General features: G+C 44.9%; 1 long non-coding RNA gene across 1 annotated transcript in view; it reads right to left on the reverse strand.

The window, feature by feature from the left end:
* Window positions 1–810: 810 nt before the first annotated feature.
* Window positions 811–14,292, reverse strand: part of LOC143781061 (uncharacterized) — a 34,548-nt gene continuing 21,066 nt past the window's right edge. The window contains exon 2 of the long non-coding RNA XR_013216525.1: window positions 811–1,250. This is a non-coding gene — a long non-coding RNA (uncharacterized LOC143781061). The remainder of the gene's footprint in view (window positions 1,251–14,292) is intronic.

Genomic DNA, 14,292 nt, shown 5'->3' on the forward strand with positions numbered 1-14,292 from the left:
GGCCACAATCTAGTATAGTATCTCCCAAGATAGAGGATCTCTTATTGGAGCGCTGGGAATCTGACCGTAGTGACCCCATTGAATAGAAAGCCAGACTCTACAAAGCCCATCCCGAATGGAGCAGAAGGGAGAATGCTCGACCTCCACTCCATTTATTTTCTATGGGACTCACCAAGAATATTGAGTGAAGAACCTAGATTATTTCCACCAGTGCTATAGACAATGAATGAAGCAAGCTGAGGTTAAGCATCTGCACCCCATGTTCCATTCAAAAAAGAGCTCTGCAGATCACTGAGAGTCCCAGTGATTGAATCCCAGCAATCAGTAAGTTATTCTCTATTCTATAAAGTTTTTAACCTACTTCCTTGGGAATAACACTTTAATGGGGCTTCTCACTTTGTCTTGCATACAACTAAGGACAATTGCCAAAGCAACTGTCTAATATGGTATAGGTATTCCCATTATTAGAATTGGAAATGTGACCAATACCTGTTGGGTGTTGGATAGATGCCAAAGCAGCTGTTTCTTCCCAGAGTGTAAACCATTCATACACAAAAAAATGTATACTATATACACACACATCATAAATATTGCATACAAACATTTACACAGTATATACTGTATACAGGTCACTCATAATGTCAACCATATTTTTCTATGATTTTTTATCTTGCATTTTTGTCTTGCATATTGGCCTCATTGTTTGACAACCATTTTCCATTGTATTATTCAGTGACACATAGCCAGAATGCTGCTATAGCAAGATAATGATGCAAAAATATTGCTACATTACATATTGTGCATACTTACTATGAGTAGCTTTTCATGTTTTTTTTTCTTAGAATATTCCTTAGGGGTCCTTGAAAAAGAACGACTGATGGAAACCTCCAGGTTGGCATTTTCATTCTGCTTTGCATTCAATAAATCTCTTGGTGAATCTTCAACTCTGAGGCTTTGAGATTCTGCTAAGTTTTCAGTAACCAGAAGTGGAGATAAGTTTCTTGAAAAAATGCCAGTTTCTCCAGAATTAATTGGCAATTTAGTTATAATATCTTTTACTTGTTCTGTCTCCATTTTAGAATTGGCAAGGTAGGTATCTTCTTCACATTCACTTACTGTTGGTAAACTGTTCATATAGAATGTTGTTATGGGAGTGCTCTGCTTCATCAGTTTCATCTTTCTTGAAGTCCTTCTTATCTTTAGAAATGAGTATTCTTCTTCTGACATGGTAGGGTTGTAAATGTTCGTTTCTAGGAAAAGATTAAGAAGCATATTAATACTAATAATGTGTTTCAAATCTCAAACCAGGATCCAAATCAAAAACAAATTAACAAAACCATACAAAAGATGGTGATTAAATTAAAACTAAATGCACACGTCTCTGCTAGATAATTTCAGCTTGCTCATATTCCTGCACTATTGTCATTATTTATGTGTATGCAAGGTATAAGGCCTGTATACAGCATGACAAATACTTTATAGAGATGAGCAGATCAATCTTCTGCAAATTGTCTTTGAGTTTAATTTCTTGAAATTCGCAGGTCGTGGCATATTGGTTAATTTGCACAGATCACAAAATAAAAATTTCACACATTACTGAAAATTCAAGCCAGCCAGAGAGCAAGCTCATGATCTAAGGTATTGCCATGCAGACTTCCCTTTGATGCCTTGGAGATATTGCCTCAGATGATCTTGTGTAGCCAAGTGCAGGGAAGGGGGACTTTCACAGGATCTAGAAAGGAGGGGATCAGGAAAAGCAGGGGCAATTTTAGGATTTATAGTGGGTTAATTTTATTCTCATTAATATACACTATGCACACCATCTTGACTGAAAAAAAAACAACAACTCTGTGACCATTCTTGACTGGCCCAGCCAGAGCCCTGACTTAAACCCAATTGAGCGTTTCTGGGGAGACCTGAAAAAGGTTGTCCACCATCATTCATCATCCAACCTGACGGAACGAGAGAGGATCTGCAAGGAAGGATGGCAGAGGATCCCCAAATCCAGGTGAGAAAAACGTGTTGCATCATTCACAAGAAGACTCATGGCTGTACTAGCTCAAAAGGGTGCTTCTACTCAATATTGAGCAAAGGGTCTGAATACTTATAACCATGTGATATTTCAGTTCTTCTTTTTTAATAAATTTGCAAAAATTTCTACATTTCTGTTTTTTTTCAGTCAAGATGGGATGCGGAGCGTACATTAATGTGAAAACAAATTACCTTTTTTGAATTTACCAAATGGCTGCAATGAAACAAAGAGTGAAAAATTTAAAGGGGTCTGAATACTTTCCGTACCCACTGTATAGCCTAAAGGTACCTTCACACTCAGCAACTTTGCAACGAGAACGACAACGATCCGTGACGTTGCAGAGTCCTGGATAGCGATCTCATTGTGTTTGACACGCAGCAGCGATCTGGATCCCGCTGTGCCATCGCTGGTCGGAGCTAGAAGTCCAGAACTTTATTTTGTCGTCAGGTCGGCGTGTATCGTCATGTTTGACATCAAAAGCAACGATGCCAGCAACGAGCATAGGGGGCGTCGCAGCGTCTCCTTTTAGTCAGATAGGCATGTTACATTACAAAAGGAGACACCCTCAGCCGCGACGGCCTGGGAGGGAACTTGCAGCAGGAACAATGGTAGCTGGGCATCTCCCTGTGAACGCTGATAGGCCACAGCGGGATCTGTTGTGAATTCCGTTCTCGTGCTCCCTCCTGTGGTCATGAGTGGTACTGTGTGAGTTTGTTCTTGGGCTCCCTCTGGTGGCCTTTAGCGATATATTCTGGGCTCAGCTGCTTCATTTCCTTCTATGCTGGGCCTATTTAACTCACCTGGACCTTCATTTGTTGCCTGCTGTCGGTGTATTCAGTCCTGTTTCTGAGAGCTCCTGAATATTCCTTGTGACCAGTCTCCTGCTGGAGAAGTTAAGTTTGTTTGTTCATTTTGCTCATTATTTCCTTGAAAACATTTCTCTGTATATGATGAGTTCAGTCCAGCTTGCTTATATGTGATTTTTTGCTGGCTGGTTAGTTCTGGGGTGCAGAGTGCGCCCCTCACATCGTGAGTCGGTGTGGGGGTTCTTGTATTCTCTGCGTGGTTTATTTTTGATAGTTTTGTACTGACCGCACAGACTCCTATCTATTTTCAGTCTATCTAGTGTTAGCGGGCCTCATTTGCTGAACCTGTTTCATTTCTACGTTTGTCTTTTCCCCTTAACTCACTGTTATTATTTGTGGGGGGCTGACTATAACTTTGGGGTTATTTCACTGAGGCAAGTGAGGTCTTTGCTTTCTCTCTAGGGGTAGTCAGTTTCTCAGGCTGTGAACGAGGCGTCTAGGATTTTAGGAACGCTCCACAGCTGCCTTTAGTGTTTGTGGATAGGATCAGGATTGCGGTCAGTATAGCTTCCACATCCCCAGAACTTGTCCTATATTCTGGTCATATGTGTCAGGTCAGTTTTGAGATCCTACCACCGGATCATAACAGTACAGCAGGCCAAAAAGTGTTAATGCAGCAGAAGAGGGAGAAGAGAAATCCTGAAGTCATTTTTTTTTTTTCCTCTGCACTGTGTTTAGTTTCTCTCCTCCCCTTAATCTCTGGGTGGTTCTGAACTCAGCTGCAGATATGGACATTCAGAGTCTGTCTTCTAGTGTGGATCATCTCACTGCAAGGGTACAGGGCATTCAGGATTATGTAGTCCGCAGTCCTATGTCAGAGCCTAAAATACCAATTCCTGAGCTGTTTTCCGGAGATAGATCTAGGTTTTTGAACTTTAAGAATAATTGTAAGTTATTCCTTTCTCTGAGATCTCGCTCCTCTGGTGATTCTGTTCAGCAAGTTAAAATTGTTATTTCTTTGTAACGCGGTGACCCTCAAGATTGGGCATTCTCTCTGGCGCCAGGAGATCCTGCATTGCTAAATGTGGATGCGTTTTTTCTGGCGCTTGGAGTGCTTTATGAGGAACCTAATCTGGTGGACCAAGCAGAGAAGGTTTTGCTGGCTCTCTCTCAGGGTCAAGATGAAGCAGAGGTTTACTGTCAGAAGTTTAGGAAGTGGTCTGTGCTCACTCAATGGAATGAGTGCACCCTGGCGGCGATTTTCAGAAAGGGTCTTTCAGAAGCCCTTAAAGATGTTATGATGGGGTTCCCCAAGCCTGTGGGTCTGAATGAGTCTATGTCTTTGGCCATTCAGATAGATCGGCGTTTGCGGGAGCGCAAACCTGTGCACCATCTGGCGGTATTTTCTGAGCAGAAACCTGAGCCTATGCAATGCGACAGGATTCTGACCAGAGTTGAACGGCAAAACCACAGACATCAGAATGGGTTGTGCTTTTACTGTGGTGATTCTACTCATGTTATCTCAGAGTGTTCTAAGCGCACAAAAAGGTTCGCCAAGTCTGTCACCATTGGTACTGTACAACCTAAATTTATTTTGTCTGTTACTTTGATTTGCTCTCTGTCATCCTACTCAGTTATGGCTTTTGTGGATTCAGGTGCCGCCCTGAATTTGATGGATTTGTCATTTGCCAGGCGCTGTGGTTTTATCTTGGAGCCTTTACAGTTCCCTATCCCACTAAAGGGAATTGATGCTACGCCATTGGCCAAGAATAAGCCTCAGTACTGGACCCAAGTGACCATGTGCATGGCTCCTGCACATCAGGAGGTGATTCTCTTTCTTGTGCTACATAATTTGCATGATGTTGTCGTGTTGGGTCTGCCATGGCTGCAGGCTCATAATCCAGTCCTGGATTGGAAAGCTATGTCTGTGTCAAGTTGGGGTTGTCAGGGAATTCATGGCGATGCTCCTTTGGTGTCAATTGCTTCTTCTACTCCTTCTGAAGTCCCTGAATTTTTGTCGGACTACCAGGATATATTTGATGAGCCCAAATCTAGTGCTCTACCTCCTCATAGGGATTGTGATTGTGCTATAAATCTGATTCCTGGTAGTAAGTTCCCTAAGGGACGACTTTTTGATTTATCTGTACCAGAACATGCCGCTATGCGGAGTTATATAAAGGAGTCCTTGGAGAAGGGGCATATTCGCCCATCCTCGTCCCCTTTAGGTGCGGGGTTCTTTTTTGTGGCCAAGAAGGATGGTTCTCTGAGACCCTGTATAGATTATCGCCTTCTAAATAACATCACGGTCAAATTTCAGTACCCCTTGGCACTGTTGTCCGATCTGTTTGCCCGGATTAGGGGGGCCAGTTGGTTCACCAAGATAGATCTTCGAGGAGCGTATAATCTTGTGCGCATAAAGCAGGGCGATGAATGGAAAACAGCATTTAATACGCCCGAAGGTCATTTTGAGTACTTGGTGATGCCTTTTGGGCTTTCTAATGCCCCCTCTGTGTTTCAGTCCTTCATGCACGACATCTTCCGAGAGTATCTGGACAGATTTATGATTGTGTACCAGGGATTTGGTGGCGAGGTCCTTTTGGTGGCCTTCCTTGTCGCGGGATGTGTGTTCCTTTGTGCAGTCCTGTGGGATTTGTGCTCGGGCTAAGCCTTGCTGTTCTCGTGCCAGTGGATTGCTTTTGCCTTTGCCTGTCCCGAAGAGGCCTTGGACGCATATTTCCATGGATTTTATTTCGGATCTTTCTGTCTCTCAGAGGATGTCTGTCATCTGGGTGGTTTGTGATCGTTTTTCTAAAATGGTCCATTTGGTACCCTTGCCTAAGCTGCCTTCTTCTTCTGATTTGGTGCCACTATTTTTTCAGAATGTGGTTCGTTTACATGGTATTCCGGAGAACATTGTGTCTGACAGAGGATCCCAGTTTGTGTCCAGATTTTGGCGGTCCTTTTGTGCTAAGATGGGCATTGAATTGTCTTTTTCATCGGCCTTCCATCCTCAGACGAATGGCCAAACCGAACGAACTAATCAGACCTTGGAAACTTATTTGAGATGTTTTGTTTCTGCTGATCAGGATGATTGGATGACTTTTCTGCCATTGGCTGAGTTCGCCCTCAATAATCGGGCTAGTTCTGCTACTTTGGTTTCACCGTTCTTTTGCAATTCTGCGTTTCATCCTCATTTTTCCTCGGGTCAGGTTGAGCCCTCTGACTGTCCTGGGGTGGATTCTGTGGTGGATAGGTTGCAGCAGATTTGGAACCATGTGGTGGACAATTTGACGTTGTCCCAGGAGAAGGCTCAGCGCTTTTCTAACCGCCGTCGCTGTGTGGGGGATTTGGTATGGTTGTCTTCTCGTTATGTCCCGATGAAGGTTTCCTCTCCTAAGTTCAAGCCTCGTTTCATCGGTCGTTATAAGATTTTGGAAATCCTCAACCCTGTGTCATTTCGGTTGAACCTCCCAACATCGTTTGCCATTCATAATGTGTTCCATAGGTCATTGTTGCAGAGATACGTGGTGCCTGTGGTCCCTTCTGTTGATCCTCCTGCTCCGGTCTTGGTCGAGGGGGAGTTGGAGTATGTGGTGGAGAAGATCTTGGATTCTCGTATTTCGAGACGGAAGCTTCAGTACTTAGTTAAATGGAAGGGCTATGGTCAGGAGGATAATTCCTGGGTTGTCGCCTCCGATGTCCATGCGGCCGATTTGGTTCGTGCCTTTCATTCGGCTCGTCCTGATCAGCCTGGGAGCTCTGGTGAGGGTTCGGTGACCCCTTCTCAAGGGGGGGTACTGTTGTGAATTCCGTTCTCGGGCTCCCTCCTGTGGTCATGAGTGGTACTGTGTGAGTTTGTTCTTGGGCTCCCTCTGGTGGCCTTTAGCGATATGCTGGGCTCAGCTGCTTCATTTCCTTCTATGCTGGGCCTATTTAACTCACCTGGACCTTCATTTGTTGCCTGCTGTCGGTGTATTCAGTCCTGTTTCTGAGAGCTCCTGAATATTCCTTGTGACCAGTCTCCTGCTGGAGAAGTTAAGTTTGTTTGTTCATTTTGCTCATTATTTCCTTGAAAACATTTCTCTGTATATGATGAGTTCAGTCCAGCTTGCTTATATGTGATTTTTTGCTGGCTGGTTAGTTCTGGGGTGCAGAGTGCGCCCCTCACATCGTGAGTCGGTGTGGGGGTTCTTGTATTCTCTGCGTGGTTTATTTTTGATAGTTTTGTACTGACCGCACAGACTCCTATCTATTTTCAGTCTATCTAGTGTTAGCGGGCCTCATTTGCTGAACCTGTTTCATTTCTACGTTTGTCTTTTCCCCTTAACTCACTGTTATTATTTGTGGGGGGCTGACTATAACTTTGGGGTTATTTCACTGAGGCAAGTGAGGTCTTTGCTTTCTCTCTAGGGGTAGTCAGTTTCTCAGGCTGTGAACGAGGCGTCTAGGATTTTAGGAACGCTCCACAGCTGCCTTTAGTGTTTGTGGATAGGATCAGGATTGCGGTCAGTATAGCTTCCACATCCCCAGAACTTGTCCTATATTCTGGTCATATGTGTCAGGTCAGTTTTGAGATCCTACCACCGGATCATAACAGTACAGCAGGCCAAAAAGTGTTAATGCAGCAGAAGAGGGAGAAGAGAAATCCTGAAGTCATTTTTTTTTTTTCCTCTGCACTGTGTTTAGTTTCTCTCCTCCCCTTAATCTCTGGGTGGTTCTGAACTCAGCTGCAGATATGGACATTCAGAGTCTGTCTTCTAGTGTGGATCATCTCACTGCAAGGGTACAGGGCATTCAGGATTATGTAGTCCGCAGTCCTATGTCAGAGCCTAAAATACCAATTCCTGAGCTGTTTTCCGGAGATAGATCTAGGTTTTTGAACTTTAAGAATAATTGTAAGTTATTCCTTTCTCTGAGATCTCGCTCCTCTGGTGATTCTGTTCAGCAAGTTAAAATTGTTATTTCTTTGTAACGCGGTGACCCTCAAGATTGGGCATTCTCTCTGGCGCCAGGAGATCCTGCATTGCTAAATGTGGATGCGTTTTTTCTGGCGCTTGGAGTGCTTTATGAGGAACCTAATCTGGTGGACCAAGCAGAGAAGGTTTTGCTGGCTCTCTCTCAGGGTCAAGATGAAGCAGAGGTTTACTGTCAGAAGTTTAGGAAGTGGTCTGTGCTCACTCAATGGAATGAGTGCACCCTGGCGGCGATTTTCAGAAAGGGTCTTTCAGAAGCCCTTAAAGATGTTATGATGGGGTTCCCCAAGCCTGTGGGTCTGAATGAGTCTATGTCTTTGGCCATTCAGATAGATCGGCGTTTGCGGGAGCGCAAACCTGTGCACCATCTGGCGGTATTTTCTGAGCAGAAACCTGAGCCTATGCAATGCGACAGGATTCTGACCAGAGTTGAACGGCAAAACCACAGACATCAGAATGGGTTGTGCTTTTACTGTGGTGATTCTACTCATGTTATCTCAGAGTGTTCTAAGCGCACAAAAAGGTTCGCCAAGTCTGTCACCATTGGTACTGTACAACCTAAATTTATTTTGTCTGTTACTTTGATTTGCTCTCTGTCATCCTACTCAGTTATGGCTTTTGTGGATTCAGGTGCCGCCCTGAATTTGATGGATTTGTCATTTGCCAGGCGCTGTGGTTTTATCTTGGAGCCTTTACAGTTCCCTATCCCACTAAAGGGAATTGATGCTACGCCATTGGCCAAGAATAAGCCTCAGTACTGGACCCAAGTGACCATGTGCATGGCTCCTGCACATCAGGAGGTGATTCTCTTTCTTGTGCTACATAATTTGCATGATGTTGTCGTGTTGGGTCTGCCATGGCTGCAGGCTCATAATCCAGTCCTGGATTGGAAAGCTATGTCTGTGTCAAGTTGGGGTTGTCAGGGAATTCATGGCGATGCTCCTTTGGTGTCAATTGCTTCTTCTACTCCTTCTGAAGTCCCTGAATTTTTGTCGGACTACCAGGATATATTTGATGAGCCCAAATCTAGTGCTCTACCTCCTCATAGGGATTGTGATTGTGCTATAAATCTGATTCCTGGTAGTAAGTTCCCTAAGGGACGACTTTTTGATTTATCTGTACCAGAACATGCCGCTATGCGGAGTTATATAAAGGAGTCCTTGGAGAAGGGGCATATTCGCCCATCCTCGTCCCCTTTAGGTGCGGGGTTCTTTTTTGTGGCCAAGAAGGATGGTTCTCTGAGACCCTGTATAGATTATCGCCTTCTAAATAACATCACGGTCAAATTTCAGTACCCCTTGGCACTGTTGTCCGATCTGTTTGCCCGGATTAGGGGGGCCAGTTGGTTCACCAAGATAGATCTTCGAGGAGCGTATAATCTTGTGCGCATAAAGCAGGGCGATGAATGGAAAACAGCATTTAATACGCCCGAAGGTCATTTTGAGTACTTGGTGATGCCTTTTGGGCTTTCTAATGCCCCCTCTGTGTTTCAGTCCTTCATGCACGACATCTTCCGAGAGTATCTGGACAGATTTATGATTGTGTACCAGGGATTTGGTGGCGAGGTCCTTTTGGTGGCCTTCCTTGTCGCGGGATGTGTGTTCCTTTGTGCAGTCCTGTGGGATTTGTGCTCGGGCTAAGCCTTGCTGTTCTCGTGCCAGTGGATTGCTTTTGCCTTTGCCTGTCCCGAAGAGGCCTTGGACGCATATTTCCATGGATTTTATTTCGGATCTTTCTGTCTCTCAGAGGATGTCTGTCATCTGGGTGGTTTGTGATCGTTTTTCTAAAATGGTCCATTTGGTACCCTTGCCTAAGCTGCCTTCCTCTTCTGATTTGGTGCCACTATTTTTTCAGAATGTGGTTCGTTTACATGGTATTCCGGAGAACATTGTGTCTGACAGAGGATCCCAGTTTGTGTCCAGATTTTGGCGGTCCTTTTGTGCTAAGATGGGCATTGAATTGTCTTTTTCATCGGCCTTCCATCCTCAGACGAATGGCCAAACCGAACGAACTAATCAGACCTTGGAAACTTATTTGAGATGTTTTGTTTCTGCTGATCAGGATGATTGGATGACTTTTCTGCCATTGGCTGAGTTCGCCCTCAATAATCGGGCTAGTTCTGCTACTTTGGTTTCACCGTTCTTTTGCAATTCTGCGTTTCATCCTCATTTTTCCTCGGGTCAGGTTGAGCCCTCTGACTGTCCTGGGGTGGATTCTGTGGTGGATAGGTTGCAGCAGATTTGGAACCATGTGGTGGACAATTTGACGTTGTCCCAGGAGAAGGCTCAGCGCTTTTCTAACCGCCGTCGCTGTGTGGGGGATTTGGTATGGTTGTCTTCTCGTTATGTCCCGATGAAGGTTTCCTCTCCTAAGTTCAAGCCTCGTTTCATCGGTCGTTATAAGATTTTGGAAATCCTCAACCCTGTGTCATTTCGGTTGAACCTCCCAACATCGTTTGCCATTCATAATGTGTTCCATAGGTCATTGTTGCAGAGATACGTGGTGCCTGTGGTCCCTTCTGTTGATCCTCCTGCTCCGGTCTTGGTCGAGGGGGAGTTGGAGTATGTGGTGGAGAAGATCTTGGATTCTCGTATTTCGAGACGGAAGCTTCAGTACTTAGTTAAATGGAAGGGCTATGGTCAGGAGGATAATTCCTGGGTTGTCGCCTCCGATGTCCATGCGGCCGATTTGGTTCGTGCCTTTCATTCGGCTCGTCCTGATCAGCCTGGGAGCTCTGGTGAGGGTTCGGTGACCCCTTCTCAAGGGGGGGTACTGTTGTGAATTCCGTTCTCGGGCTCCCTCCTGTGGTCATGAGTGGTACTGTGTGAGTTTGTTCTTGGGCTCCCTCTGGTGGCCTTTAGCGATATGCTGGGCTCAGCTGCTTCATTTCCTTCTATGCTGGGCCTATTTAACTCACCTGGACCTTCATTTGTTGCCTGCTGTCGGTGTATTCAGTCCTGTTTCTGAGAGCTCCTGAATATTCCTTGTGACCAGTCTCCTGCTGGAGAAGTTAAGTTTGTTTGTTCATTTTGCTCATTATTTCCTTGAAAACGTTTCTCTGTATATGATGAGTTCAGTCCAGCTTGCTTATATGTGATTTTTCGCTGGCTGGTTAGTTCTGGGGTGCAGAGTGCGCCCCTCACATCGTGAGTCGGTGTGGGGGTTCTTGTATTCTCTGCGTGGTTTATTTTTGATAGTTTTGTACTGACCGCACAGACTCCTATCTATTTTCAGTCTATCTAGTGTTAGCGGGCCTCATTTGCTGAACCTGTTTCATTTCTACGTTTGTCTTTTCCCCTTAACTCACCGTTATTATTTGTGGGGGGCTGACTATAACTTTGGGGTTATTTCTCTGAGGCAAGTGAGGTCTTTGCTTTCTCTCTAGGGGTAGTCAGTTTCTCAGGCTGTGAACGAGGCGTCTAGGATTTTAGGAACGCTCCACAGCTGCCTTTAGTGTTTGTGGATAGGATCAGGATTGCGGTCAGTATAGCTTCCACATCCCCAGAACTTGTCCTGTATTCTGGTCATATGTGTCAGGTCAGTTTTGAGATCCTACCACCGGATCATAACAGGGATCATCTGTAGCTGCGTTCCAAAATATAAACTGCAACTCTACTCCTTTGCAATCACTTGTGCGTCCTCCGCCACCTACGAGCCTCACGTGAGCGTCCTGTTTGGAAATCCAGAACTCTGCATCGTCTTCGTTCTCTATCTCTTTCAGCTTATCAACGGTAAGCATTATCTTTGTGCTGTTTGTTTCATCTGCCATGCAGCAATGCAAATTTATGTGTATTGTAGAGTGATGTATACTACATCTCTGCAGAGATCTGTTTGAGCTTGCAAGTTTGTTAACAAATACGCTTTTGCGCTGGCTGGCAGCCATTTTGAGCATTCGCTTTATGGAAAGGTACACAAATACGCTTTTGGGCTGGCTGGCAGCCATTTTGAGCTTTCGCTTTATGGAAAGGTAAACAAATGCGCTTTTGCACTGGCAGGCAGTCATTTTGAGCTTTCACTATATGGAAAGGTAAACAAATACGTTTTTACGCTGGCTGGCAGCCATTTTGAGCTTGAGCTTTATGGAAAGTGTATTGTAGAGTGATGTATACTACATCTCTGCAGAGATCTGTTTGAGCTTGCAAGTTTGTAAACAAATACGCTGTAGTATTGGCCATTAGTGGTCATTACTGTGTAGCAAGGATTTGGTGATGTGGTGTGTAGCCTTAAGATGTTCACCAACAAAATGGCCACCGCCAAATTTACATTTGCCATCCACAAAATAGCCACCATTAGATATAACACTTTTTCCATCCACAAAATGGCTGCTAACAATAGGAAAGCACACGGCCCATCCACAAAATGGCTGCTAACAATAGGAAAAAGCACACGGCCCATCCACAAAATGGCTGCCATCAGATTAAGCACATGGCTCTGGGCCACCATTATACGGTGGTGGCCCCTCACAGGATATATTTTTGTAATACACAACTTAAAACTCTTTTCTCTTTATTCCTTTTCTCTTCTACCCAATTTTCTCTATATAGACTTTCAAAGACTTTTTCTCATGCCCTAGCAGTAGACAACAATCCATTATTTTCTAGGATACCTTTTTTTTTTCAAGACAATCTTCCACTCCAGGGGCTGTAAACTGTAAACTCCCCCTCCTGGCATTCCACACAACTTCATAAGCCTTTAACATTGTTTAACATGACTCTTCCCTTCACGAGCCGTTTTGAGCATTTGCTTTATGGAAAGGTAAACAAATACACTTTTGCGCTGGCTGGCAGCCATTTTGAGCATTCACTTTCTTGCTTGCTGTAACTTAACTATTTCTTTCTTTCAGATGTCTGCCAATGACCAGGAGTTTGTTCGGGCACTCATCGACATGTACCGCTCCCTGCCCTGCTTGTGGAAGATCAAGTCTGCGGATTACAGCAACTGCTACAAGAAGAAAGCTGCGTACGAGAAACTGGTGGCCCTCTACAAGCAGCATCATCCCACAGAGACGGTGGATGAAAACATTGTACGGAAGAAGATCCAGGCTCTCCGCACAGTGTACAAAAAAGAAGTCAACAAGGTCGAAAAGTCCATGAAGTCTGGGGCTGGAACAGACGACGTCTATGTGCCCAAGTTGTGGTACTATGACCTGCTGGCATTCACTCGGGACCAGGAAATCTCTCGCCCGTGCCAGACCATGACAAGCCTTTGTGCGCCATCTGCTGAAGAGATCCTGCCCGAGTCTCCTGACGAGCATGTAAGTACCCCCTAGCTTCCCTGCTTGTAGCATGCCATGTGTCTCATATGTTTATGAGACTGCACGGTTTCCAATAATCATAATTCACATTTTTAATGTTTAATCCACCAGATAATAACAGTTGCCACTTCCTGTTCAGATAAGTATGTCCAAACAGTCCTTCCCTTCCTTTAAATGCTGTCTTATTTCAAAAGTCTAACATAAATAAAAATTTTGTGTCTTCCGCACATTCGTACAGTATAGCCGGCAAAAGTAGTTCAGCCCAGCTCTGTAACCCCTGTGGTTTGCTACCTAGATAACTGTTCCTCATAGCTTCCCACAGACGGGCATAGAGGTGTTGGGGAGGTGGGGGCTCTCTAGGGCTGATTTGTTTGTATGTTATTGACTTTTTTTTTTCCTGTACTCGCAGGTGCCTCCTCAACAGCTCCAAACACCGGAAGGCAACGATGACGAGACCCCTGAGTCATGCTCAGTCAGGAGCAGACACGTCCACAGCGCCCATCTCGCAAAAGAAAGGCGACTGCGGGCACACCTGTGGATCTGCTGGCACTGGCCAACAACATAATGACCCAGCATGCCACAACCCAGCTCACCGGATTCCCATCCTTCGTTGCGGAACGGTTAAATAGATTGGACATTACCCAGCGAACGCACGTGGAGAGAGTAATGTTCGAGGTTTTGAACACGGCAGCCGCAGGCAAACTGACTGAGACATCAATGTTTACCTGCAGCGACCGTCAGCCCAGTGGCCAGTTTTATTGGGGACACCAGCAAGAGCCCATGCACAGCACTCCTGTCCGCAGACCGGCCCCACATCATTTGCAGTTCCGGACACCACCTCCACCCCCTTCTTTTAGTGACTTTTCGCAAGGACCTTCTATGGCCACACACCAGTACAGCGAGATGGACACCTACTATCAACATCTGTAGTGTTCTTGGACTGAAAAAGATAGAGACTTCTGTTTCCTAAGCACTTCATGCGTTCATACTGCCGTTTTTTTTGGCCTTCGTTTACCGGTCGTTTTGTGGGCCACAATTTTCACTTGTTACAGGTGTAATATGTCAATAAACTTTATAAGCTTCACATGGTCTCTTTTCTTTAGATTTATTGTTTACATAGTCACATAACGTATAAGTGAATATATACACTCACCGGCCACTTTATTAGGTACACCATGCTAGTAACGGGTTGGACCCCCTTTTGCCTTCAGAACTGCCTCAATTCTT

The sequence above is a fragment of the Ranitomeya variabilis genome, chromosome 6 (genome assembly GCF_051348905.1).
Source record: "Ranitomeya variabilis isolate aRanVar5 chromosome 6, aRanVar5.hap1, whole genome shotgun sequence".
NCBI classification, from domain to species: domain Eukaryota; kingdom Metazoa; phylum Chordata; class Amphibia; order Anura; family Dendrobatidae; genus Ranitomeya; species Ranitomeya variabilis.